Source organism: Panthera onca, chromosome B3, assembly GCF_046562875.1.
Source record: "Panthera onca isolate mPanOnc1 chromosome B3, mPanOnc1 haplotype 2, whole genome shotgun sequence".
NCBI classification, from domain to species: domain Eukaryota; kingdom Metazoa; phylum Chordata; class Mammalia; order Carnivora; family Felidae; genus Panthera; species Panthera onca.
The window spans coordinates 100,000,039-100,025,090 of record NC_138344.1 but is presented as its reverse complement, the minus strand read 5'-3'; the positions used below and the strand labels follow the sequence as shown (position 1 = coordinate 100,025,090).

At 36.5% G+C, this 25,052-nt stretch overlaps 1 protein-coding gene and 1 long non-coding RNA gene across 8 annotated transcripts in view; one reads left to right on the top strand and one right to left on the bottom strand.

The window, feature by feature from the left end:
* LOC132669867 (uncharacterized) overlaps window positions 1–25,052 on the bottom strand; it is a 171,358-nt gene that overhangs the window by 2,607 nt on the left and 143,699 nt on the right. The window contains exon 3 of one of the 2 annotated variants that reach the window (XR_013556114.2): window positions 5,885–5,968. The exons of the other annotated variant lie outside the window; for it this stretch is intronic. This is a non-coding gene — a long non-coding RNA (uncharacterized LOC132669867). The remainder of the gene's footprint in view (window positions 1–5,884; window positions 5,969–25,052) is intronic. 2 annotated transcript variants of the gene reach the window in all.
* Window positions 1–25,052, top strand: part of FERMT2 (FERM domain containing kindlin 2) — an 84,549-nt gene that overhangs the window by 4,341 nt on the left and 55,156 nt on the right. The window lies entirely within an intron of this gene.

The following is a 25,052-nucleotide window of genomic DNA, read 5'->3' as shown; positions in this document are numbered from 1 at the left end:
AAAAATTGTTATTTTTACCTTATTATTTTTTAAAAATCCAGGTTGAAAGCTTCAAATAGAATTTTAAAAATTTATTGTACTTTTTGTTAAAAATAGTTTTCAAACCTGTAGAGTGTTTTTTATTTTAAAGTCAAGAGTTAATAAGGGGTCCCTGACTGGCTCAGTCAGAAGAGCATGTGATTGTTGATCTCAAGGTTGTGAATTTGAGCCCCATGTTGGGTGTAGACATTACTTAAGTAAATACAACTTACAAAACAAAAAAGTAGAGTTAATATAAAGAACATCAGGGATAAGAATTATAAAAATAAGACATCAGAATAAAATGATAAGCTAATTGTATTCAAAACTAAGTTTTGTAAGGAAGAGGCCCAATTTTATGGGATTCCCTTATGTTCCTCTGCAGATCAAGAAATACTAAAACTGTTCTACTCAGTAGTACTCAGAACTTAGTATTGAGGATTCTAAATGCCAAAGAGCTGCTTTGTTTCACTGTGTTTCAGCATCACTTTATAAATGTCTTTTCTGAACTTTTTTTTTTTCTTTTCTGAATTTCTGTCTACAAGTTTGTGAGTTCACGGGACTCGAACTCACGAACTGAAAGAGCATGACCTGAGCTGAGGTCAAGATCAAGAGTCCGATGCTAAACCGACTGAGCCACCCAGACACCCCTAGATTGTGATTTCTGAGTTTCTTTTTGCTGTGAGTCTATGAGTAGGAAGAATGTAGAAGTGCGGTTAGATCAGGTTAAAAATCTAGAGAAAGAAAGTACAAATTGGTGGACTCAGGAATAACTAAAAAGAAATATATGGAGTTGACCTAGAAAGTTTAAGGAATGTTTCTGAATGTAGCCTTTAGAAAGAAGTCCTCCTTGCATTGAAGTGTGTTATGTTCTTGGTGTGAATAATAGTGTACATTTATGTTGGAGTTGCATGTTCAGATGGAGTTAAGTTGTGAAGTTAGTACATGTGACAAAAAAATAGATTTTATTTAAAATAACCTTTGAAAATCTCTTAAAGTGGTTGTGAATTATGTCATACGTTTATTGTCTCCTAGAAGTACAAAGTAGCTAGTTTTTCCTTCAGAAACTTTAAAAATAAATTTCTTTAGTTGAGCACCAGGTGAAGAGTTGGCCTACATTGTGGGATCTGTTGCACAAGAATCCTTTAAATACTAGGAGTGAAGCTTGGCAAGATGCACACAGGGAGAAAGGCATGTGTTAACTGGACAGCTCCATTCTCATACTTGTGCTTAGTGCTCCTTGGGGAAGGCATGTTTATTAGTGAAATGGTGTCCATGCTATTGAAATCCACAGTGTTTTTCCCTGAGGGCTTATGGTTGAATTCATGGAAATAAAATAATGTACATGGTGCAACTTCACTGCATTTATTGTGAAATATATTAAGATTACAAAAAATTGTTAAAAAAATCTTTTGGAATGGGATGGGAGAAACACTCAATGGTAAAATCATATATATTGAAATGGATTGAATTTTGGCTAAGTATGTACTATCTGACAGCATGTCTGCTCTTTTTGGAATACTGTTAATGATCCATAAGAATTGGACATTGGGTTTTATCTGTTTTTAGCAGATGTTAGGCTTCTTAAAATTAAGGACAGTATGTAAATTTTACTAAAAATTGCCATAGCATTAAAAAAGGATGAGCTGTTCCTCAGAAATATTATGTGTTGTTTGCTGCCATGTTTTGTACCCTGTTGTTTTTTAAATGAACCAATACTGTTTGATTCAACTAGAGTTAACTTACAGAGGCACTAAAAATAATGTGTATTTTAAATTCAGTTTCTTAACAAAAGATCTCATTGGAGATGACTAATAGCTATTTAAGAAAACTTAGAGAATATTAATGTTTTACTTTTTATCTTCAACACCATTTGAAATTTCAATCTTATAAATTCAGTAGTAATAACTGAGTACGGTATAATCTTCACCTAGGTCACCGGTTAGCATCTTGCCATTTGATTTCTCTATACACACATACATTTTTTTGAATCACTTTCAGTAAGTTGCAGATGTCAGAACCCTTCATTCCTGAATATTTAAAATATGTATCACCTAAGAACAAGGACTTTCTCCACGTATTATGTTACAGTTATCGAATTCAGGGAATTAAACATTGATTCAGTCATATTGTCTAATATGCATCTCTATTCAAATTTGCCTCTTGTTCCAGTAATGGCCTTTGGTTTTTTCCATCCAGGATTTCATTCCACGTTTAGTAGTCACTAAACTGTTCTTTACTCACTCTCCTTTAATATACATTGTGGCTATCAAGTGTTGCTAATATTACTAGACATTGTTAGGTATAGCTTTCCCATAATGTTGGCTGTCTTCAGACTGTAGCAGATGCTAATGGATACCAGAGTAATAAAAAACAGCATTCTGGGGGCGCCTGGGTGGCTCAGTCGGTTAGGCGGCCGACTTCGGCTCAGGTCATGATCTTGCGGTCTCTGAGTTCGAGCCCCGCATCGGGCTCTGTGCTGACAGCTCAGAGCCTGGAGCCTGTTTCAGGTTCTGTGTCTCCCTCTCTCTGACCCTCCCCCGTTCATGCTCTGTCTCTCTCTGTCTCAAAAATAAATAAACGTTAAAAAAAAAAAATTAAAAAAAAAACCAAAACAGCATTCTGCCCCTGCCACTTAACCTGGTGTGTGTGATTTTTGAACAACTAATCTGACCTTCCAAGGGGGTTTTGATGTCTACAAAATGGAAATTAAAAAAACAAAAAACAAAAAAACAAAACACTTTCTCATAGGCCTTGGTGAGAATTAAAAGAGATAATATGTGCGAAAATGCGTTTATAAACTATTAGTGTTATACAAATGAGAGGGGCTGTTTTCTCTGGCATTGAGAGCCCCTGAATATACAGAATGGGGCGGGGGGGGGGCAGTGGGGGGAGGAAGGGAACTGCTTTTAAAAGGAGTTAAATGTAATCTGGACTATTTAATAGGTTACAGCTTTGAAAACAGAGAATTGTACTCCTCAGAGTTTAGTTTGGGGCTGCTTTGTGTTCTCACCCCCTAAACGAGAAAAATAGCTATCATTCCAGACACACACCTACCTCTTTAAAATGTAATAAAAGCTATTTAACTGCTGTTTTCTTAAGATTTCTGAAGTCAAATGGACCAATAAGTGGATGATGGTATTACAGAGATTTGAAAAATCTATAACCATGAGGTCTTCAGTAGTAAATTAATTCTTTTTATAAGAGCAATGTTTTTTTATTCAGTTATAACAAAGGAATGATATAAAATTGTTTCTTGGCACATGAAAGCATTCAGCCCGTTTAGAAACTAATGAAATTGGTTTTGGAAAAAAGTGAATGTATGCAGTATTTTTATTTAAATAATTATTTTACTGAAATAAAAACCAATAATGCTAATGCTATGGTATGTTACAAAATGGTATATATGCCCTGTGTAAGTGAATATTCTAAAGGAATATTTTTAAATGATTTTTTAAAATGGAGATATGATGTTCTACACTGGATTTGTGGTTACAAATTCATATCCATTATAATTCATTTGTAATGAATTATTTGCATAATTGCATTTATATTAGTTTTTTGTTGATGTTTATCTTACTGAGGTACAATTTACATTACCTTAACATTCATCCTTCTTAGTACAATGTGCTGAGTTTTAACAAATCTATGTAGTCATGTAAAACTACTGTAGTCAAGATACAGGATTTATCTGGCACTCCAAGAAGTTTCCTTGTATTCCTTTACAATCAGTCCATCCCCTTAACCCCAACTCCTGAAAACCCCTGATAGTTTGCCTTTACTAGAATGTCCTATAAATGGAGCCACAGAGCATGTAGCTTTGAGTCTGGTTTCTGTCACTTAGCATAATATAAAATTTTTCTAAGTAAAAATTTTTTTTAGCATAGTACATTTAGATTCATCTATGTGTCATGAGTGTAAAAGCAGTTTTTTCTATTTCTGTGTAGTTTATTGTAGGGATGTTTACCAAGTTTATCCATTCACCAGCTGAAGGGCATTTGTGTTATTTCCAGTTTGGAGAGATTGTGAATAGGGCTGCTGTAAACATTAGCATGAACATATATTTTCATTTCTCTTGGATAACTACTGAGGAGTGGGATTGCTGGGTAGTATGCTAAGCATATACTTAAATTTATAAGAAACTGCCATCTTTTCGAAAGTGACCACATTATTTTGCATGCCTGTCAGTATTGTATGAGAACTGGAAGAAAACAGTTTGAGAGTTCAATTGCTCTGAGTCTTTCCCCAGCATTGGTGTTGTCAGGTCTTTTGTTTATATTTTTCTTAATTTTAGTCAGTCTAATAAGTATGTAGGGGTATCTCTTTATGATTTTAAATCACATTTCCTTAATGATGGGGAGCTTTTCACATGCGTTTATGCCATCTGTATATCTTTGTAGTGAAATGTCTTCATACCTTTTGCCTGTTTTAAAACAAAATATTATTTTGAGTTTTGAATAATTCAAATGTTATTGAGTTTTATGAGTTCTTTATGTATTTTAGATACAAGTCCTTTTTCAGATCTGTGTTTTGCAGTATTTCCTCCCAGTCTACCAGTAGTCATTTCCTTTTCTTAACAGTATCTTTCAAGGAGCAGAAGTTCTTAATTTTGATGAAGTCCATTTTATCAATTTTTTTCTTCTCCGGGTTGAGCCTTTTATTTTATTTTTTTTTAATTTTTTTTTTAACGTTTATTTATTTTTGAGACAGAGAGAGACACAGCATGAACGGGGGAGGGGCAGAGAGAGAGACACAGAATCGGAAGCAGGCTCCAGGCTCTGAGCCATCAGCCCAGAGCCTGATGCGGGGCTCGAACTCTCCGACTGCGAGATCGTGACCTGAGCTGAAGTCGGACGCTTAACCGACTGAGCCACCCAGGCGCCCCTGGGTTGAGCCTTTTAAAGTTGTCATATGTAAGAAATCTGCCTAACCTGTGGTATCCAGTGGAAACCAATTTGTTACTAATCTACTAGAAAACTTAGTTTTAGTCACAAATACTATCATGAAGCATCTTTGAATAATCAAAGAAAAGTTTCAGAATTTAATGTTCTAGGAATGTTACAGAGGAATTCAGTCTGGGTTCTAATCTTTAATCCCACCACTTAATAGCTGTGTGATTTTTTTTTTTTTTAAATCAGAGATTTCAGAGTCTCAATTTCCTTATCTATACAGTATAGGTAAACACAGAACAAGCCTTCATTTAAATTTGTTTCCTTCTCTTTGTAATTTTATTAGAGTTCTTTGATCATTGTTTTTCAAATGTGGTAACTCCTTCAACTAGATGATACACCATTCTAAAATAATCCTGTTGAGGGGCGCCTGGGTGGCTCAGCCAGTTGGGTGGCCGACTTCGGCTCAGGTCACGATCTTGCGGTCCGTGAGTTCGAGCCCCGCGTCGGGCTCTGTGCTGACAGCTCAGAGCCTGGAGCCTGTTTCAGATTCTGTGTCTCCCTCTCTCTGACCCTCCCCTGTTCATGCTCTGTCTCTCCCTGTCTCAAAAATAAATAAAACGTTAAAAAAAATATTTAAAATAAATAAATAAAATAATCCTGTTGTGGATAAAAGGATCCTTATTCAGGGGCGCCTGGGTGGCTCAGGCATCTGATTTTGGCTCAGGTCATGATCTCAAGGTTTGTGAGTTCGAGCCCCACATCAGGCTCTCTGCTGAAGCTCAGAGCCTAGATACAGCCTGCTTTGGATTCTGTGTCTCCCTCTCTCTCTGCTCCTCCCCAGCTCACGTCTGTGTCTCAGAAATAAATAAACATTAAAAATAAAATATTAAAAAAAAAAAAAAAGGATCCTCATTCAAATCCTGGTCCACTCTCCTTCACTGAGAATATTATACTATTTATTCATAGTGACTTACCTAGAGTTACCTGGAAAAATGTTTTGAAAATTTTATCTTGTATTTTTTCTCAGTTTCAATATTTCTGCTCTTAAGTGAATTATTCTGTATAAGAGAAGAAGATAAGTAGTAAATGATTAAAATGTGACGTTACATTTGGATTTTCTTTCATGATTCATGTTTTTGGACTTGATTATCTACTATCTAATTGTATGAGGACCAGCCACCTTCAGTGTTTCCTTGGGCAACTTTAAATAATTCCAAAATTAGGAAGCTGATCATCTCTAGCTCAGAGGAGATGAAATCTGTTTTATAATCTGTAGTGAATCTTTTCTCAAGTATTTAACTATCTTAGTTTTATATTATGCTGTAACTAAAATCTATATCAAGTATTTCAAAGATGGTAATTTCAAAGCAAGTGTAATGATGATTTAGATATCTTTTTCTTTTTAATTTTTTTTTTTAATGTTTATTTTTGGGAGAGAGAAACACAGAGTGCGAGCAGGGAGGGTCAGAGAGAGGGAGACACAGAACCTGAAGCAGGCTCCAGGCTCTGAGTTGTCAGCCCAGAGCCCAACCGTGGGGCTCAAGGCCCACGAACAGTGAGATCGGATCTGAGCTGAAGTCAGACGCTCAACCGAGTGAGCCACCCAGGCGCCCCTAGATATCTTTTTCTTAATGGAACACTCAGGTTTATGAATAAAACACCAACAAAGTGCCAGCTTTATTGATGATAGATGAAGATGTCTATTGGATAAGTGCTTCCCAGCTTAATATTCTTTAATGTATTGTGAAATTTCCTAATCTTTGAATTTAGAAATAACTTGGAAAAAGAGCAAATGATTGCTGTTATCAATTTACAGTTTTATGCAAGGTGTTGAGTTCTGTTGCTGTGATAGAATGCTCTTGTTGTGGAGCATAGATTGGGGTGTGGGGACAGCCTGCTGCTGTGATGGTCCTGACTTTACTATATTCTAGCTGTACAACTTTGTGCTGTGTGACCTGTCTGTGCCTCTGGCTGCTCAGCTGTAAAATGGAGTGAATAGTAACTTTATCATAGGATTATTAAAGGATTAAGTTAGTTAATGAATATGAAGTGTTTCAGAATAGACTTTGTAAATGCAGTGATGATAATAATGATGATTGTAGTCCAGGCTCTTTTAGTGGTATGTAAATTTTTCCCTTTTACTGAACTAGATAAATAGTGATATTTTATAAATGATTGAGAATGTGTCTTTTATAAAGGTAAGCCAAACAGTACTTGTTCTCTACCATATTAAGAATTTATTTATTTATTTATTTATTTATTTAATGTTTATTTTTGAGAGAGACACAGACAGAGCACAAGCAGGGGAGGGCCAGAGACAGAGGGAGACACAGAATCTGAAGCAGGCTCCAGGCTCTGAGCTGTCAGCACAGTGCCTAACGAGGGGCTTAAACCCACATACTGCAAGATTATGACCTGAGCTGAGGTTGGTCACTCACTGACTGAGCCCACCCAGGCGCCCCAGGAATGTATTTTAACTTTATTTTGCTACCTTGCATCACTGTTGGTAGTATTATAAAGAAAATATGACAAGAATGTTTTAGAAGCAGTAGATTTTATGTACCAGTGTATGTAAAATTATAGATTAATTATGCTGAATTAGAAGGTATTTACAGTAAATTTAAATTCTGGTTTAGGCAAATGCTGTCATTAAAGGTAAACTTTGTTAGTTTAAGAACTTAGTCTAAGACATGGCTACTTATATGTGACCTTGGCATGTTATTTAACTTCTGATTATTTAATCTTACTTAACCTTAGTTTACTTACCTGTTTCTTGGAGTTAGTATAAGAACTAAGGATGGTATTAAAAGGATTCACAGAATCCCTGGTAGTTAGTAAGAGCTCAATAAAATGTTATCACCAGTTATATTTTAAATGCTATGTAAACCTAAAACGTAAACTTGAATTGTAGATTGAATTAGTCTGTCTGCTTTGTTTTCACTGTATTTATGTGGTATTTGACCAGAAACACCTTATTTTCTTGCTCTTGTGAATTTTGTTGAATGATTCCGAACTTTCTGAATACGTTACCTGAAGCCAGATTGCCTAGGTTTGAATACTGGTTTCACTGTCTATCAGCTTTATGACCTTGGGCCAAGTTATTTAACAGTGCTGTGTCTTGATTTCCTTACAAGTAAAATGGGGGTAATTATATACTTCCTTATAGGTTTCTTGTGAGGATTAAATGAATATATATGTGAAAAGTTCATAGAACGGTTCTTGGGAACCTGGTAAGTACTAGTTTGTAATAATTGTTATTTTATTGAGGATCCTGATGGACCTTTGGAATATCTCACTATTAAGTACCTTACCTTATGGGTTTAAGGAATAAATAAATGCTTTAAAGATCTCAGACAGGGAATGAAAGACTTTAGAGTGAGATGGGACATTTGTGTATAAACGTTCCTGCATGAATATACTTCTGTACACTCACACTCTATTTTTGATAGGTTATAACAGTATATAGCAGGAGACTTTGTGGGGATAGAAGAGGTACATAAACTTGACCTCATCAGTAGTAGCAGCAGCAAACATTTATGGAGGGCCAAGCATTATATTCGGTAATGGGGCATAGTCTCTGCTTAAAATGTGAGCAGCTTTCTAGTACCAAAATGAAAACAGAAGATTGCTTTGACAGTCTGGTTGTGAAATGCCAAAAAAGTAGTACAGGAAGATGATGGAGATTTAGAACGATGAGCAATGACTGGTCTTATTTGAAGGGGGCCAGAGTGAAAAGTTAGTTAGGAAGGAAGAAAGGCATTCCAGATTGTGACTGCACTATTTATGGTGTATTGAATAATAGCTTGGAGAAGTAGGAGATAAGATTATAGAGAGGACACCTGAAAGTTCGGTAAGAAGATGATACTCTTTCCTATTATTCCTTCACTCACCCACTTAAATATTTTAAATGAGAACCTACTGAATGCTAGACATTGTACTACAAATGGGAGAGACAGGAAGTGACCAAAATTAACTCATTCTTTATTTTCACTCATTTTGTAGTCGTAGGGGAAAGACAATCTTTAAATAAGTGATTGCTATAATTTGATGAGTGTTGGTAATTGAAATAGTTATGGGAGTATCTACTTGGTTACCTGACCTCTGGTATATAGGGAAGGATTTTTGGAGGCAGTTACTTTTAAGCTGAGAGTTGAAGGTGGAGTGGGAATTAGCCAGAAGAATGGCAGAGGATGTTAGCATAAGGGCATGGATTGGAGGAAGAACAGGTTGGGAGAAGATGAGAAGTACCAGCATGAGAGGTGGAGTGAGAGAGGGTGGCCATTTGAGGAACTGAAAGAAGTCTATTGATGAGGGAAGAGCAGTCCTGGGGAACTAGTGGCTTGACAGGCATAAGAAATAAGTGCTTAAAGTGCTTCATAAACCAGGCTTAAAAGATTTAGTGTTAGATATACTAAGAGCTGTGAGATACCAGTCAAGACTTTAAACAGGGAGAGACCTCAGATTTTTTCCAATTTGAAGCTCATTCAAGTATGAATGTCAGTAACATAAGATGTAAGCAGTAAAGACCTCTTGGATTCCAAGAAATATTTATTTCAGTAGTCTAGACTCCTGTATGAGGATTTGTTAGTATTTTCTGAGATAAATTTAAAATGTCAAAGCCAATAAAATATTCTCACTAAATTACTTCTTTTTTGAACTGTAGAATGGTTAGCACCTTTGATCACCTTTAAAAGACATACAGTTAGCACATTTGTGAGTCAAATACTAACTGGTAAATTCAACCCTGATGTTACTGTCTTAGAATTTGTCAGATGTTGATAATTCATGAACTCCCCAGTCCAGTCTTCTAGGAATTAAGCCAAGTTGAACCAAATTAGTAGTAAGCCTTTAGGATTGGATAGAAAGTTATCCACCCACTGGAAATGAATAATTGGCATACTTTCCTCTATTTGTGGGCACTGTGTAGTTGCATGCACGGTTTATGTGATCTGATAAAGCTTCTCAACTACTTTGGGTTAGTATATTTTGTAGTATTAAGTAACAAATTGAAATTGATAGACATTATTTTGAGTTGGTGAATAACTTCAGAAGGCAATTTGTAAGCTTAGTTGATTCTGTTTTCTTTTGATGACCCAATTCCTAAATTTTCAGTCAGTGAGCTATATCAAAGAAATACCAATTTGTGACTTTTTAGTTTCTAAGTGTGTTCTGTAATTGATCAATCCATCAGCTTTAGTCAGTCATTGAAGCTTTAATGAAAAATAATCATTTTTTAAATTTAAAGTTGGATAGGGTACTTTATTTTTTAATTCATATTTTAAAAAAGTCTATTTGAGTGCCTACGAGCAGGGGAGGGGCACAGAGAGGAAAGAATCCTACACAGGCTCCACGCTGCCAGCACAGAGCCCTATGTGGGGCTCTATCTTACAGACTGTGAGATCGTGACCTGAGCTGAAGTCAAGAGTCAGACTTTACACCACCTTAGCTACTCACATGCCCCTTGAATGGGGTACTTTAACTGAAATATGTTGGCAGTTGGGGGTGCTGAGTGACCCAGTCGGTGAAGCATCTGTTGATTTCAGCTCAGGTCTTGATCTCAGGGTTGTGTGCTCAAGCCCTGTGTTGGGCATGAAGCCTACTTAAAAAAAAAAGGAGTATGTTGGCAATTTGAATGATGTGTAAACTTTGAAGCAGTTTACAGCATCTGCTAACAGATTAAAACCATTTTAAAAAGAAAATGACATATCAGATAGATTTTTGGAAACCATCAGTGCTTTGTATACTTTCAGTATACACATTTCAGTTATCAGGGTTTAGGTCAGTAGCACCAGCCATCCAACAACAGGGTTCCCATTTTAGTTACCACCATACTTTAAGAATGAATAATTGCTTGAAGTAAGAACTCCTTGTTCTTCATTATGTAAATAACAGGTGTGCATTGTGACCCAGTGACTGCTCATGTCACTTATTGCAGAGTCTGCCCATGGTTGGTCACTGTATATTTGTTACACAGTTCATGCATAGGCACAGTGTGTAGCGGTGTTGCCTTTTTGTCTTCCACTAATAAACTCATGACATATTTTACAAAAATGGATCATTGACAGTGGGAATTGTACAGCAAAGAAACAAAGAGTGATAATACTGGGAGTGAAATTGGAATCACACATGGATGGGGAATTGTAGAAGAAATAGCTCACCATGGACTGTGGATGCTGTCACCATTGAGAGACTAGACACGCAGCCAAAGGGATTTAGTGAAGGCAGATAAGTTGACATAAATGAGGAATGTGGTATGACAAGAAGGATGAAAATGTCTCAAAGTGACACAAGCAAAAAAAATTGTTTTGAAAGGAACTCTCAGAGATATTTCATGACATTGAAAGTGCAAAGGATAGAATGTTGGAAGTTGACCCAAACTTAGAAGGAGTACAACGATTTGCCAAGGCATAGGTGGGCACTGGTTAAACAACTCTTGATAAATTTTTACAAAGAAATGTAGCAGTTCTCAATGTTTCTAATATTTTAAATTACACTGCACTTAATACCAGTTTTTCTATTTTTTCATTTTCCTATTTCACCTAAAACTGACAGAGTTTTTAATCTTTGACAAAAACTTTTGTCATGGAGTAATAACAATTTTCCATATTAAGGTTTTTTAACATGTTGCCTCTATATTACATTTATTTATTTATTTGTTTGTTTAAAGTGTATTTTGAGAGAGAGACAGAAAGAGCGAGCTGGGAAGGGGCAGAGAGAGAGGGAGAGAATGAGAACCACAAGCAGGCTCCATGCTGCTAGCACGGAGTCCGATGTAGGCTTGAATTCACAAACCATGAGACCATGACCCAAGCTGCAACCAACAGTCAGATGCCAACTGAACTACTTAGGCACCCCTGTTACACATGTTTATTGGTTTAATTCTGTGTGCCATACCCTGGGTTCTGTCTTTGAGATACAAGATGAATAAGCTCAAAGACCCTCAATTGAAGTTGTTTGTTTAAAATATAATGAAGTGTAATGTCTTATTCAGAGTGCTAATATGTACCTTAACTGTTTTGACAGGAGGGTCAGTGAAGACTCAGATGGTAATATTTGAGCTGATTCTACTGTGGGACTTTATCACCTTCTGAGTGGGCAAAGAAAAAAGTATCCAGGCAAGGAGCTCTGAAACACCTAGTTATGCCACAGACTTGGCCAAAGCAGGAGTTGTAGCTGGGGATAGCTAGAGGGATGTGGGGCACAGATGGTTAAGATTTGTATAACCTATTAAGATCCTATAAAACACTAGCAAGAGAGGAACTTGGAAAGTTAAGTAGAGAAGTAAAATTACCAAATTTGCATTTTTAATTTTTTTAAATTTTGTAATGTTTATTTTATTTTTGAGAGAGAGAGAGAGACGGAGCATGAGCAGGGGAGGGGCAGAGAGAGTAGGAGACAGAATCTGAAGCAGGCTTCAGGCTCTGAGCTGTCAGCACAGAGCCCGACGCGGGGCTTGAACTCACGAACCACGAGATCATGACCTGAGCTGAAATCGGACATTTAACCGAGTGAGCCACCCAGGCGCCCCCCAAATTTACATTTTATAAGATAACTTAGTTTTGCAAAAAAATGGGATTATAGTAGTCAGGCAAGAAATGTTGAGGACTTCAACTAAGGCAATGTAAAAGGAGAGAAAGGGACAAATTCAACAGCTGTTTAAGAGGTAAGTTCCAAGAAAAACTGAGAGGAAGAAACAGAATAGGATTCAAGGAGATATACCCAATTTCAAAGATTTAAAGGTTAGGTTAATATAATTACTATTTGCATGATCTTGGTGTAGTCTTCCCTTAATTTGTTGGATGGAGTGGAGTGGAATGGGGGACAATTATGGAGTTATGAAATATTTGCATGCTTCATTGCCAGGTTTTTGTGGTTTTTTTTGTACCTTATTGATTAACAAAATATGTCAGCTAAGGTAGTGTTGGGACTTTATGCAGTCTGTTTCTGTTTTTAATAGCTATGGAAAATCAGCAATATACTTCTTTGTAGAATATTAATGATCATATTATAGAAACTTAAGTCTTAGATGATGGTGTTGTGTTGGAGTGTAGAATGCACTACTGAGAATTATGTTGTTAAAGAGTAGTTCTGGAAGAGGGGAGGGTCATCCTCTAAAATAAGATTAATTTAGACTTTTGAAGAGTCAAACCAGGAAGAGAGGAAATGACTTGGAAGATATTCCAATTATTTTTAGATGGTAGAGTATTAATTTTATAATAACATAAATCTCAAATATAAAACCAAAAGTGATTACATAGTTTTTCTAGATTGCTTATTTGCTATTGACACCTGTTTGCAGTTTTCACTTGTTTTAAAGTTCAGCTTAATTTTGCATATTAGTATATGCATTCTTAGAATATTTAAATAGTTGCTAACAGTAACCGTTTTGAGTTTTACAGGCATACCTCAGAGATAATTGCTGGTTTGGTTCCAGACCACTGCAATAAAGTGAATATTGCAATAAAGCAAGTCAGAAGAATTGTTTTGTTTCTCAGTGCATATACAAGTTATGTTTGCATTATGCTGTTGTCTATTAAGTATGCAATAACAACATTATGTCTAAAAAAGCAATGTGCATACCTTAATTAAAAAAAAATACTTTTATTACTAAAAATGCTAACCACTGTCTGAGCTTTCGGTAAGTCATGGTCTTTTTGCTGGTAGAGGCTCTTGCCTTGATGTTGATGGCTGCTGACTGATCAGGGTGATAGTTGCTGAAATGGTGGGGTGGGTGTGGCCCCAGTTAATTTCTTAAAGAAATAATTTAAGACAACAATGAAGTTTGCCTCATTGATTGACTCTTCCTTTCATGAACGATTTCTCTGCAGCATGTGATGCTGTTTGATAGCATTTTATTCACAGTAGAACTTCTTTCAAAATTGGGAGTCCATGGTCTCAAACCCTCCTGCTGCTTTATCAACTAAGCTTATGTCCTATTCTAAATACTTTGTTGTCCTTTTGTGTTCATCTTTAGGAGTAGATTGCACCTCAAGAAACCACTTTATTTGCTCATGCATAAGAAACAACTTTATCCATTCAAGTTTTATTACAAGATTGCAGCAATTTAGTCCTTCAGGCTCCTCTTCTAATTCTAGCTCTCTTGCTGTTTCCACGACACTTACAGTTACTTCCTCCACTGAAGTCTTGAACTCCTCAAAGTCCTCCATGTGGGTTGGAATCCACTTCTTCCAAACTCCTGTTCCTGTTAATATTTTGATCTCTTCCCATGAATCAGGAGTGTTCTTAATGGCATCCAGAATGGTGAATCCTCTCTGGAAGATTTTCAACTTACTTAGCCCAGGTCCATCAAAGGACTCACTGTCCATGGCAGCATTAGCCTTATGAAATATATTTGTTAAATAATTAGACTTGATAAATGAAATGACACTTTGATCTATGGGCTGCAGAATGGATGGTGTGTTAGGAGGCTTGAAAACAACATTAATCTCATTGTACATCTTCATCAGAGCTCTTGGGGGACCAGGTGCATTTTCAATTAGCAGTAGTATGTTGAAAGGAATCTTTCTTTCTGAGCAGTAGGTCTCAACGTTGGGCTTAAAATATTCAGTAAATCATATTGTAAAAAGGTGTGCTGTCATCCAGGCTTTGTTCCATTTATAGAGCATAGGCAGAGTAGATTCAGCGTAAATCTTAAGGGCCCTAGGGATTTTTGGAATAGTCAATGAGCATTGACTTCAACTTAAAGTCATCAGCTACATAAGCCCCTAACAAGAGAGTAAGCTTGTCCTTTGAAGCTTTGAAGCCAGGCATTGACTTCTCTCTAGCTATAGCTATGAAAGTTGCAGAAGACATCTTCCAATATAAGTCTCTTTTGTTTATATTGAAAATTTGTTTAGCGTAGCCATCTTCATTAATCTTAGCTACTAAATCTTCTTCTGGATAACTTGCATCTTCTAGGTGTTTCACCTTGCATTTTTATATTCTGAAGTTGGCTTCTTAAACCTCACGAGTCACCTCTGCCAGTTTCAAACTTTTGTCAGCTTTCTCACCTCTCTCAGTCTTCATAGAATAGAAGAATTAGGGCCTTGCTCTGGATTAGGCTTTGGCTTAAGGGAATGTTGTGGGTGGTTTGATCTTATATCCAGACCACTAAAATCTTCTTCATACTGGCAATAAGGCTGTTTTGCTTTCTCTGGAATAGCACTTTTCTTTGAAGATTTTTTCCTTTGCATTTGCAAATTGGCTAACTGTGTTGCACAAGAGACCTAGCTTTCAGCCTCTAAGTTTAATCAGTTATAGCTTTTGATTTAAAGTGGGAGATGTGCAACACTTCCTTTTACTTGAACGTTTAGAGGCCATAACCGGGCTGTTAATTGGCCTAATTTCAGTATTGTTATTGTCAGGGAATAGGGAGGCCTGAGGAGGGGGAAAGAGATGGTGGAAAGCTGGTCCGTGGAGCAGTCCGAACACATGTAACATTTATCGATTAAGTTTGCCATCATATGAGCATGGTTTGTGGTACCCCAAAATAATTACACAATGGTAGCATCAGAGGTCACAGATCACCATAACAAATACAGTAAAAATGAGAAAGTTTGAAATATTGTGAAATTTACCAAAATGTGACAGACATGAAGTGAGCAAATGCTGTTGGAAAAATGATTGCAGATAGACTTGCTTGACACCCGGTTGCCACAAATGTACAATCTCTAAGAACCACAGTTATCTGTGAAGTGCAGTAAAGTGAAGCACAATAAAATGAGGTATGCTTATATTTGCTGTTATTAAATCAGTTTGAAACATTCATAATTTAAATATACATTCACATTTGGTGTTTAGAGACTGACCTGATGAGAGACTTGTGTAGTTTTGGCTGATTCTAGGCAGGACCTCCTCTATGACCAGCCCCTCCCTCTCTTGAATTACAATTTTCATGGTCTAGTTCATAATTTTCTGGTGTAATTTCTTATTTTTCTTAGTATATATCTTGAATTGATTAGCTTCTTGGTAATTGTGTGGTGGGTGATGGGGTCCATTATATATCAATAAATTGGTATTCCAATACATATGGATAGTATTAGAACAAGGAAATGGAATGGTTTGAATGACTATTTCCACATACCTCTTGGAGACCCTAATAGAGTGGCAGTCTCTCTGGTGATAAGGTTTCTCTGTGCCAGGGAGGCAGTGTTTACTTTGGGCAGAACTGGATCAACATAAATTTCGTCCCTGAACCCATTTTTTCATGCTGACTATTCGGTTGACATATCAGTTAGATATCTGTGATAACTGAATTCTGATCTCATCTCTGCTACTAAGGAACTGCGGGAGCTCAAGCAAGTCACTAATTCCACTGGAGCTGGTTTCCTTATCTACAGGAAGAATTTAGATTAGGTTGAGTTTTTCTTTCTTTTCTCTCTCTCTCTCTCTCTCTCTCTCTCTCTCTCTCTCTCTCCAGGGGGATGGGGCAGAAGGAGAGAATCTTAGGTATGCTTCATGCTGGGCCTTGACATGGGACTCGATCTCATGACTGAGATCATGACCTCAGCTGAAATCAACAGTTGGACACTTAACCGACTGAGCCACCCAGGGGCCCTGGATTGGATTGATTTCTGAGGACATTTTCAGTTCCCAGTTTACATGAGCCTCATAGCAGCTCTGTGATAACTGGTGGGGGAAAGGCACAAGCTAAACAAGTTGCGGTAAGGTCTGGTGAGGTTAGACTTCGTGGAAAGTTTGTTGAACCTCTCACCAGAATTTTACTGTCTGCTGTAGCCATTTGCCTTCAAGATTTTTTTAAATCTATCCCAAAATAGTATTCTTACCGGTGCAGGTCACTTAGCTCTGGGAGAGGAAAAGCGGGTGCTAAGGAAGGGAAGGGAGGAAATACATTCCCCGTATGAAGCCTATCTCACTTCTCATTGCTCCCTCTGGGAAGACCTGGTGTTTCCACTGTATTTAATAATTTTTACCTTCCTGCAGATGTCCAGTCTACCTTCTTTCTCACTCCTGAATACATATTTCCTATACAAAATGTGCAGGATAATCATCAGGATTTCACTGTGAAATGTAAATCAATCTTAACATTAGTCCTTTGACCTCAGTTTAACAGGTCCAAATCTGTTTCTCTTCTGAATAATTTTATCTTGGTTAATGGAGTGTTGTTTAAGATTGCCACTCTTTACCCGAAGAATACAAAAACACTAACTCATAGGGATACATGCACCCTTGAGTTTATGGCAACATTATTTACAATAGCCAGGATATGGAAGCAGCCCAGGTATCTACCAATTGATGATTCGATAAAGAAGGTGCGTATATATATACAGTGAAATATTATTCAACTATAAAGAAGAGTGAAATCTTGTCACTTGCAATGACATGGATGGAGCTAAAGAGTATAATGCTGAGTGAAATAAGTGAGTTAGAGAAAGACAAATACTATATGATTTCACTCAAGTGAAACAAAGTTTAAGAAACAAATGAGCAGGGGGGAAAAAGAAAAACAAACCAAGAAACAGACTCTTAACTATAGAGAACAAACTGATGGTTACCAGAGGGTGGAGGGATGGGTAAAATGGATGATGGGGATTAAGGAGGCACTTGTGATGGGCACCAGGTGATTAAAATGAAAACTTAAAAAGAAAGAATGCCACTTCTGAAGTCACATTGATCTGGATTCAGAGTCTTGCTTCTGTATATACTAGCTTTATGATCTTTGGCCAAGTTATGTAACTCCTATCCTTTGGTTTTCTCATTTCTAAAACAGGGATTTTAGTAGTATTTAATGCTTAGCATTGTGTGAGAATTAAATGAGAATGTGTTAAGTTTTATCCATATATATTAAATGTTCAATGAACAAATCTTAGTGCTTTTGTTACTGTCCACTTAATTCTCAAGCTAGGAGCTTTCTAGATTTCCTCTCCACTTTACAACTGTCCTCTCTGATCTATAGTCATTATCATTAAGACCTGTGATTCTAACTTATATATGTTCATCATATTTGGCTCCTTCTCTTCAGCTTCTGCCTTAAATCAGATCCTGCTTCCAGAACATTGCAGTAAATTTCTTGCTGCCAGGCTCTTCCTTTTTCTGATTCATTCTCCATAATCCCATCATAGTTACTTTCATAAAATAATCTGATTTAGAGCCTCCATGGTCTGTAGTATAGTTCCTCTTAGCACGTGTTGGAACTCCCATGTCTCTTAAGTTCCAGGTAATATGTCACCTCTTCTTCAGAGCCCAATTCATCTGTTTCCTTATAGTTGGTTGCTTCTGTGGCATTTTGTTCTTTTACCTTTTTAGCTCATTTTACTGGTCTGTGTCCCTTACTTGGGATGGTAAGTGCCTTAGGATGGGAGGTCTTACTAATTTTATATTCCTGTGGCCTAGCTTAGTGTGGCAAATGGTAAATACTTGGAAAATGTTTATTAATTCATTTATTGATTGTGCACCTGAAGAATAATATTTTTCATCCATTTTGCTTCCTCTTTGCCTTTTAAAGGTCTGAATACTTAAAGAGACAAGAACAAGAAGGAACATCCTAAAATCAAGGGAGGGGATCCTCAGCATCCTCACCTCTGAAAGGTGAGGAGGAAGGAGAGCTGAGGACAAAAGAATACGTGATTGAATAGTGAAATTAATATCTGATGTCCTTACATTTCAGTAGATATTAGGGATAACATCATAGAGAGAATTTTAAAACTTACTGAAGCATTAATTTTACTTTTAGACCCTGTCTTTATACATTATTGGCATTTCATTAGAAACATTAGAAGAGTTTGTATATTTGTTTCAGCAGTTAGAGAGGAAAGCAGAAACTAAAACTCTTCTGTCAGTAGCTTAGTAAATGTAAGAAACCTTGGCTTAAGACAACAAATTACAGCTGGAAAAGAGGAAGGAGGCAGGTTAATTCCTGGAGTTGTGCAAAGAGGACAGGGAGAAGCCAAGGACCCTAGGTTAGCAGGAAGCCCTTATCTCCCCCACAGCTTACCAGCAGTCTTGTCTTCCCTCTCTAACCCAGTTTCTGTAGATGCCACTGGTGACAGTTTTCCTTACAACATCTCAAGTTGAACCATTGTCTACATATTTCCCCCAAAAAACTTGTGATACATGTTATTTGTGTAACAGTCTGATTTGGAATGTAGCTATTGTTTGTAATGTTTCTTTGTGGTAAATGAACTTTTGGAACATAATCATTTCATACAGTAGGGTTTGTCTTGGACAAAGTAATTCATTCTTTTTAGAAGATGTGAGAAAGAAGAGGAAGTCAGTTCAGTTTGGTTTCCCCATGTCTAAGGAAATCTCCCTTGTGTTTCTGGTTGGTATAGAAGCATGTTTCCGTTCTAAAGTTGAAGACAAAATGGGTTTTTTCTTGGTGGTGTCCTCGGGGTTAATGTTTTCTTGGGGTAGTAATGAAGGGTCTTTAAAATTTTCAATATGAAGATTTATTCATTTATCAGGGATTGTGTGCCAGGCAGTGTTCTAGGTGCTAGCAATATAATGGCGGTTGAAATAGACATTGTTTTCATTTTAGTGATTATAATCTAGTAGGGAAGAAAACACTTATCCCTCCCATGAACAACAAACAAAACAAATGCAAATTTTGATCATCAGTATCACAGTGTACTGAAATAGAGGATAATGGAGGGACATAGGATATTGGAAGGTTTATCTTAGGGTGGTGAAAAAGCCTTCTCTGGGAACATGAAATTTAAACTAAAATTTGAAAGATGAGAGGTATTTAGACATTCAGAGTGGAATAGCATGTGCACAGCAACTGAGGCAGGAAAGAGGTTATTAGTTCTTGGAATAGAAGGAGGAAAGTGTGGTTGAAGCAGAGGAAGGGTAATAGCACAAGGTAAACTCAGAGAAGTAAATAACCCATAGTGTGTGGGGCTTTGTAGACTGTGATAAGGCATTTGGATTTTATTTTGAGTGCATTTGGAAGCTGTTAAAGTCTTTTCAGCAGGGGAATGACATGAGTGTTGAGTAGATCACCTTGGATATTATGTGGGAAGTGCTGAAAGGAATGAGGAGACTGGTTAGGAGGCTGTTCCAGTGGTCAGTGGAAGAGGTGATAGTGACCTGAACAAAATAAGTTCATGCCAGTGGAAACTGGAGAGTTTGGGAAGTTGAACTGAAAGGACTGCTGATAAATGTGGGGGATGGTGGGGAAAGAAGAATCCATTACCTCTAGATTCTGGCTTGAGCAACTGGGTTGGCAGTTAGTGCTATTTAGTGATAGTAGGAATTGGAGAAAATTGGGTTGTTTTGGATATACTAAGTTTGAGATGCTTGCGAGACATCCAGATGCAGATATGGGATAGGCAGTAGGTTGTATAAGCTAGTGCTCTATGCAGAAGGTTGGGCTGGAGATAAAAAATTAGAAATGTTAAGTGTATAGATGCCATTTAATGCCATGGGAATGGATGAGATACCTTAGGGGGCCAGTATAAGAAGTGTGGTTCCTAGAAGGTGGGAAGAGCAGCAGAGCATAGTTAATAGGATGGGTTTGAGATAAATAGACATTTAGACACTTCTTTTATCATAACACAAAGGCAGAAGATCTGTACGGATTCAAATGCAAGAGGGTTTTAGATTTGGTTGGCATGTAAGTGAAATAGTTCCAGTCTGATAGTTTCTGTATTTTCTGAAGTAGAATCCATGATTATCTACCTAGAAGGAGGGAGGATAGTCATGAATTTGAGGAAGGTTGTGAAGGTTGAAATATAGCAGTGGATGAAAGAAACCTAGGATTGCCCAGTGGTGTCTTAGACCCTGATGATAATAAAATTTATAATAGAGGCATACTTTGGAGATACTTTGGATTCGGTTCTCAACCACCACAATAAAATGAATATCCCAATAATATAGTCTAATGAAATTTTTGGTTTCCCAGTGCATATAAAGTTATGTTTACACTATAGTCTGTTAAGTGTGCAGTAGCGTTATGTCTAAAAAACAGTATACATACCTTAATTTAAAAATAGTTTACTACTAAAAAATGCTATCATCTGAGCCTTCAGCAAGTCATAATCACTGATCACAGATCACTATAACAAAAATTAAAAGTTTGAAATATTGCAAGAATTACCAAACTGTAACAGAAGCACAGAGTGAGCAAATGCTTTTGGAAAAATGGTGCCAGTAGATTCGCTCAAAGCTGGGTTGCCGCAAAGCAAGTACAATAAAACAAGTTGTGCCTGTAATTGTTTCAGTCAGTCTGGTTGTGAAGTAAAGGAGGGAAGATCCTCTAAGTTTGGTAGAGGAGTGATTAGGCACTATAAGTAAATGGTGCAATAGAAGGGTTTGAAAGTCTTATTTTGGAGGTCAAGAGGACCCTGGCCTGTGATGTGGACTGGCCTGGTCGGTTTGCATGGCTTGCTTGCAGTGGTGTCAGAACCAGTTGTTTATTAGTAGCTTTGTTAATAGCTTACTAGGATCGAAGAGTTTTTTGCCATCAGTAAAGACGGTAAATTCTTGACATGCAGTAGTTATTACCACCTAATTTGGGGTTTTAAGAGGATCCCAAAACAAAAGGAAACAGCAGAAAGTGTATATAATATTTGCGCAGTAGAAAAATATCTGTTTACAAAAAATAAGGCATGTGCCCAGCAAGTGTCTGTGTACTTATAATTTAAAATAAAATGTTGACTTAGCAAAGATAATCTAATGTAAACTTTGCTTCTGGTTTATGGAAGTTATGAGAATGCTAAACAAATTTTGTATTTCCTTCCTGAATGAATATTATTTCTTAAATATGCAACTAGAAATCTAAGCTACTTAAAAGTAACATCTTGTTTCCTGTTTATTTCAAACTTACTAATTAGTTACTTATTTTTAAAATGTGAGTACTTGAATAAGTTAATTCAGTTAACTTTCTATTTGGCTTTTTTTACTTTTAAACAATTAAAATTTTTAATTTTTTATTTCATTTATTATTTTTTTATACATAGTTTATTTTGAGAGAGAGAGAGAGTGCACGAGAGCAGGAGAGGCAGGAGAGGCGCAGGGAGTGAAAGAAAATCCCAAGGAGGCTCCCTGCTGTCAGCGTGGAACCTGATGCAGGGCTCAAACCCACGAACCATGAGAGCATGACCTGAGCCAAAATCAAGAGTCAGACACTTAACTGACTGAGCCACCTAGGTGCCCCTAAAATTTTTTTAAAATGAAAGTAAATAGTTGCGTTTTAGAATTGCATATCAAAATGGTCAAGAAGGAATTGTGGCCCTATTAGGACAAGATTAAATAGTGTGTTAATAGTGTATCCCCTTTCTCTGTTCATATTTTCTAGAGTGTAAGATAGCTGTCATTGCATAAAGAGGGACATATTTTCTGTAGCAGAAAGCATTTGAAATATTTTCTTTTGTGACTCATGGAGCTGGTGAATGCCTCAAAGCCATTTGGTGTAGAATAAGCAATATTTGTATACTTAGCACCCCAATAATGAAACCCTAAGCCTTCTGTTCCTTAGAATATACATGTGGTGTCTTTGTAGGATACTCAACTACATGAATTTGAGCATTCTGTTACGGTCAAGGAGGAAGATTTATATTGATTCAGTTAGTGTTTTAGCCATTTGCTATTTTAATGATATGAATTTGCATGCCTAGCAAATAGTGTTATTTTTATGTGGAACAGAGCACAACATGATTGGATCTTTTAAATAAGGAAGGAATAGGGGCGCCTGGGGGCTCAGTCGGTTGAGCGTCTGACTTCCACTCAGGTCATGATCTCACAGGTCATGAGTTTTAGCCCCTTATCGGGTTCTGTGCTGACAGCTCAGAGCCTGAAGCCTGCTTCAGATTCTGTGTCTCCCTCTCTCTCTCTGCCCCATCCCCACTCATGCTCTGTCTCTCTCTCTGTCTTAAAAATAAATAAAACATTTTAAAAAATTAAATAAGGAATACAGGAGTAATTCTTTCCAGAATCCTGGCAAAGTGTGGTTTTTTTTAATTAATTAATTAATTTAAATAAAAAACTTATTTTTAAATTCCAGTATAATTAATGTGCACTATTATATTAGTTTCAGGTGTACAACATAGTGATTCAACAATTCTATACATTATTCAGTGTTGGCAAAATATTTTGAAAAATCAGCACATACTAATAAAATTTATTATAGAAGACCTTTATTGGGTATACGAAATTAAAAATAGTTCTTGAATTCTAAAAAATTACTAAAAAGGCAAAATTGATGAATAATGTTTTGTCCCCTAAAAAAGGAAAACAAACAGTGACTTTATTGTATATTTTCCCTTAGGTTTTCTTTCTGAGAAGGTTTGTATTTGTGGTATGTTGCTTCTGACTATCTAGATAAAAAATTTTAAATCACAGTATACCATATGTGCTAACTAACTTGGATGTAAATTTAAAAATAAAATTTTAAAAATTAATTAAAAAAAAAAAAGAATATGTTAAATAGGGGTGCCTGGCAGGTCAGTTTGAAGAGCATGTGACTCTTGACCTTGGGATCATGAGTTTGAGCCCCTGTACATCTATACATTGAGTGTAGACATTAAATAAATAAACTTTTCTAAAAGGGTAAGATGAATGAATGAATGAATGAATGAATGGTTCGGGGGGGGAAGGTCTTTGTACCATATTTGTAACTGATATGAAAGTTTGAATTATGTAAAAATTTTATGAGTTGTAAAAAGTTTTCTTATAATTTTTCTCAATTTAAAAAATATTTAATTTTTTAAGTCATACAAAAATAAATAAAATCACAATATACCAAATAAAAGGAGGTGGTTACACTATACCTAGAATATAACTGAAAATTGTAACATTGGAAAAATTGACCATTAGAACGTGGTTGAGCGTGATCTACCCCTTGAATGGTTTTATAATGCTGATAAAACAAGTCCCTTTATGGTGATGCTTGCTAACTCCTCCCATGCGTGGCAAGTACTAGGCTGATTATTCCTGTGTGTGTGTGTGTGTGTGTGTGTGTGTGTGTGTGTGTTACATTCAGTTGTCTGATGCTGTGTTTGAAACACCAAGGCTGCCATTCTGAAGAATCAGAAATGTTTGTTTTGAACTTGGTGCAGGGCCTAGATTTTGATGTAGAAGGGAGTTACATACATGGAAAGTTGTTCTAAAGTTTTAGATTATGCAAACGTTTCTTTATAAATCTAATACCACACAAAACAATAAACCATTATTTTACTAATCAATAGCATTTTCATTTGCTTTTCATTATTTATTCAGAATTATTTATAGATGTCCATTTTACTTTTACATCAGCATGGGAGCACCTGGGTGGCTCAGTCAGTTTAAGTGTCTGACTCTTAATTTCAGCTCATGTCATGATCTCACAGTCTTGGGATTAACCCCCGAGTCAGTCCATGCTGGGCATAGAGTCTGCTTAAGATTTTCTCTGTCTCCCTCTACCCCTCCCCTGAGTTTTCGTTCATTCTCTCTCTCTCTCTCTCTCAAATAAATAAATAAATAGATAAATAAATAAATAAATAAAATCAACATAAAGTTTTTATGCTTCTACTCAGTCTTTAATTGGAGGAATATATAAACATATGTGTTGTGTGAAATCTACCCTTGCGCACATAGTGTTTATGGCAGTTACAGTTGCATATGTTATGGTTTAACTTGTCACTGTAGAGACAAGCTGTACTGTAATGTACTAGATAACTTAAGTACTTTCAAGAGCTGTTGCACCAAGATACACTGCTTTACACACAAACACACGAAATTTGTTCAGTTTTACAGTTGGCTCTTATGCTTGCCTTGGTGAATGTTTCTCAATTGGTATAATATCATTTTTCTCAGGATTCTGATCAGTGTATAAAATTTGTCTTTGCTGCTTCTGAATAGAATAGCTATATTCTTGTGATATCCTAGGGGATATCACAAGCCAGTTGTGGGACTTGACGTGTAGATCTTAGTTTCAAAGTAGGATACATAGTATAATACGAAGCCAACACCAAAGGAAGATTTTCTAGAAGGTGAGAAAACATTGTTTTGCGTATTTAAGAGAGCTCAGTCAAGTCTCTAAAAAGTTTTGAAGTCAAACTGTGACACAGTGACTGTTGAAGAACAAATTAAGGAATGATGGTCATTATTAATGTATTTTGAGCTTCACAGGATTATTCCAGTCTCTGTTTAAATGATATGTAACAGCTTTCCCTTCTTAAAAACAAAACTAAAAATACTCCTTGG